We start from the raw sequence: 4627 nt of genomic DNA, 5'->3' as shown, positions 1-4627 counted from the left end.
GTAAACACCTCTCTGTGAGTGAAGTCCGGTCCGAAATTAAAGATTTTTTTTCTTGCCAATTTTCTTTATTCCACTTCAAACACTGAAATCAAAATAAGTAAATGGGTGGCCCTCACATGCCCAACATAAAATAATGAGGCATATGCAACAACATAAATCACAACCTACAGGGATACCATAAGAAGTCAGCTGTGACACATGACCTGCAGAGTCTGTGCTCCCGCTTTGAAATACTGCAGTCAATTTACTCCTGTTATGTTGGTTTGTTTAGATCTTTTCCTTCTTTCTTCGTCTGTACCTTGTAAAGTGGCTCTGTTTCAAATACACAAATACAAATTGCGCACACGTACACACAGTCAGAAACACACTAGCAATTGACTGTTCTGAAATCCTATCACTGCCTATATTTCCCTCTTTCACTGTTTTTTCTATATGTGACACACATACAGACATGCCGAGCTCCTTGCTTGTGTGCATCTCATTTCAGGGTGATGTTGTGATATTTGGTGTGTCTCAACACGCTTCGCCATTATAGCTCCCTTCACAGACCACATTTCATATCACTGCTGCTGCAGAATAAAAATAAAAAACCTGCTGACTCCCATTTTACTCACTGTCTTGTCTTTACTTTTGTGGTAGGCTGACATAAAGCTTTATGGGCAGGCTACATGACTTTTTCTCTCAAAGAGGATACTGTCATATTCATGAATGTATGGCTAAGGAATGCAATATGCATGCTGGTGAAAGAGGTCCCATCTGTATCTACTTCTGAAAGGAAACATCCATGCTGGGGCACAGTGGGATCATCCCAGACTGCGATGTTCAGCGCATGAATACGTAATTGGCGTTTTCTGTATACCTGCTCCTCCTCAACCTGCCTCACCCACAGTACATCTTCTCCAGTTAGTGATTTTGAGTGCCCCTTGATGGTGGTGATAGTGAGTGAGAGTGTTTTTGACCTGATATGAAGTTAGTCTTTCACTGTGTGTGGCTGCGTTGCCTGCGTGGTCCATTGAGGCTGCTGTTACTGGAGGAACTGGCATCTCTTCTCTGCTTCTCCTGCAGTGGGTTTACCCCTTGATTGTTTGTCTGGAAACAATCACTTGCTCTTTGACTTTAAATGTGTGCGACCAAAACCTGACATCTGACATGTTGTTGTTTTAGGTTATTAGAGTTGAGATGCATGTCATTTCAAACTGCTTTAGCTTTGCATGACATTCAAATTCTCTTTTGTTGTTTTGTGTGAAATGTTTCACTTAAAAGCTTCATGAAAGAGTAATGTCTGCACACTGGACAGTCACTTTGAGTTTCAGATGTATTATATGCTTAATAACTTTTTCTGTATACGATGTTCAAATTAATTCAGTTTTCTTTCTGTTCGTTCTCAACTTTCTAAACTGTAGTTTGACAAAAAACTACTAGTAACTTATTAGATTTGTCCACACCTTTCAACCACATTGCACCATCTTAATCAGCAGAGTTTGTTATTATTGATCAGCTGGTAAGGGTCAAAATAAAGGTCCAAGGGGGCCAAAGCAAACCTGCTAATAAAGTCTATGAGTTTGTCAGTCAAAATCTCTCTTCTACTCTTCTTCTTTGTTCTGTTCTTTTATGATATACAGGTATAAAATGAAAGATAAGGACAGAAATCACTAACTGACCTCCACACACACACACACACACACACACAGATACACACATGGTCAGTGGTCTGTCAGTAAAATGGTCTGCAGATCTGCACTGACTAATCCATGCAGTAATAGGAATCGGCAGAGAGGGAAACCCTATCCCTATGATGTGGGACTCTGGATAAACTCTGGTCTGGTTTGATGTTGGATAAATAGACGCCCATTCACACACTGGCAAACACACACACACACAGGACGAATAAAACTGCCATGTGTGTGTACCTGCGGTGTGTTACAAGTCCCCGAGCGCCTGCAAACACATGTGATCTTCTGACCTTGTAGTGCAAACATTTGGCTATTCTGTGTATGGATATATGTGTCTGTGTGTGTTTTCTTTTGTGTGTGTTGTCTGCTTGTGGTGCCGTTGACGTGTCTGGGTTGTGATTTGTGTGTATGTTTTTGCAAAAGATCAGTGTGACTTCCTGGCTGCGTGCGTAGTATGTTGGGAAACATGTGCAGTAACACTCCCTGTGCATAATTAGCTTCCATCCAACTTATTTCTGCTTCTGCTGCAAGAAAGACGTGTGTCAGTGTGTGTGTGTGTGGGTGTGTGCGTGTGTGTGTGTGTGTGTGTGTTTGTGTGTGTGTGTGTGTGGATGCCCTGACAATATTTCTGTTGTTTCAGGTCCCTGTATTTCAGACACATTGTGTGAGAGTGAACAGTGTAGGACTAATTTTATATACTTTTCCTAAAGACCTTAGTCCACCAGTTTTAGGTAGGACAAAGGATCTCTGAAACAGGAAGCTAAAGCAGGTCAGTGAGTTTCTTTGTTGGAAAAACAATGTCATGTACCTGACTGACCCAAAGTTGTCAGTACACCTCAGTTTAATTGCTTTATGTGTTGCAGTCCAACCCTGTGTCGTCCACACACAAGGTAAACAGGTATTAATGCATGATGTATGTGAGGCAAACGTGACTGCTTGCACACCCATACAACCAATCCCGAAAACTCCACAACCTTTACTTTCCTTTTGGCTACATAAAGGGCACCCGACGTTTTATTGCATTGGTCATGACCGTTTATATTGGACAATGACATAAAATAAAGTGCCAAAAATGCGCTCCTGATTCTTATGGTACGGGCTGCCTTGGCCATTTGAAGGCTAAAAAAAAAGAGGGGTCTGAAACAAGGAAATGAAAACTTGGCTTCCAAGTTGAGCTTGACTGAGGATCACCAAGAGAAGATAAGCAAAAGTGTCCTGCAGATGTGTTTGGGTCAAAAAAGGGCGTCCCTGCCCCCAAGTAATTGAATATTAAATATGATTTCTTCTTTACAAAAATTTAATGGAGCAACTGCAAATAATCTTGTTATTCCCAGAGCAGTAGGGACCTAAATATTGCTCCAAAATGCACCACAAAGTGTTTAAAGGTTTCAGTGTGTAAAATTTAGGGATGTTCTATTGGCCAGAGATGTAATAAATATTCCATAGGTATGTTTACATCAGTGTATAATCACCTGAATATAGGAATCGATGTGTTTTTGTTACCTTTGAATGAGAAGTTTTTATCTACAGCTGGAGCTTTCCAGGGAGGCTACCATGTTTCTACAGTAGCCCAAAATGGACAAACCAAACACTGGCTCTACGTAGGACCTTTCACGTTATTCATGAGTTTCACGGCCACTGTAGTTTCTCCTGCACACTTGGAGGGCTGAGCTGTATTCAAATGCAATCTGCAACTTCACCACTAGATGCCCCTAAAACCACACTCCGAATTATTGTTTATTTATCCAGTAAAGGATAGCTGGTAAAGCTGGCGACCCATGTACCATGTACCAAAGCTGGGTCCTTGCTGCAGCGGCCACTGGTTCGCCTCTGACCTGTGGCCCTTTGCTCCGTGTCATCCTCATGCCTCTCTCTCCCCCATTAACTGTCATTCTTCAGCTGTCACAACCAATTAAAGGCAATAAAAAAAATGAACACTAGCACTTCATAATATGTTGATCTGTAGCATGTTTCCACAGCAACACAGTATGTGTTTGTCAGGTGGGTTGCACCTGCCCAAGGTGACAATGTGAATGCCAACTAACTCCATCACTTCAGGAGATAATGAGGCCCCCCCCGCCAAAAAAAAAGAATTTACAAAAAGGGCAACAATTCCTGTTTGTGATTGCACGTGGATGTAAACACCCTTAAATTAATAGATCACAGTCACAATGTGTGATTCAAGTGCAATGTGTCAGAGTACAGAGCCAAACACCAGGAAATGTGTTCCCAGCCTGCTATTAATGAACTGTGACACATCAAGATAGAATCTTCAGGAAATAAGGCAACTGAGCATAATGAAGTCAGCGCCAGTCACTGTCTTGTCCTGACATACATGGACAGAAAGAAAGAGAGGATAAGAGAGACAGCGGCGTGTTCGGTACACGTGCGTCCCTGTAGACTTGTTCTTTGAATCAACTTAGCCCAATGGCATTTCTATGTATGTGTGTATGTCTGTGTGTGTACTGTATATATGTGCGTTTGTTTCTACGTGTGAGGCCATGATCTCTGAAAGCCTTTCTGTCATGTTTTCTGTTTAACCACACACACACACACAAACAGGGATGGATGTGAAAATATTGAGTACATTGATGCCTGTACTGTGTCTATAATTGTACATCTGATGAGCTGTAGTGTGTGTTTGTATGAAATATATTGTGTATCATATGTAAACATGTATGTGTGTGTTATGAGCGTGTGAAGTATATTAATATACTGTGGGAGTTTGTGTTAATCGCGTGTATTTGCCATGTGAGGAGGGTCTGGGCGTTAGTCTGTTAGTCTTTATATGTATATGTATATGTACAGTGTATTTTTGTGTGCATCCATACAGCATATGTTTGTGAGTGTGTGTGTGCGTATTTTCAGAGCAGTTACGTGTAAGTGTGTGTGTGTGCAGTACAGTATGTGTGCGTTCATTTTCATTAGCATTAATTATATGTGTGTGTGTGTGT

This window comes from Morone saxatilis, unplaced genomic scaffold (genome assembly GCF_004916995.1).
Source record: "Morone saxatilis isolate NCDOM2014 unplaced genomic scaffold, NCSU_SB_2.0 Contig12, whole genome shotgun sequence".
NCBI classification, from domain to species: Eukaryota; Metazoa; Chordata; class Actinopteri; family Moronidae; genus Morone; species Morone saxatilis.
This window is presented reverse-complemented; position numbering follows the sequence as displayed.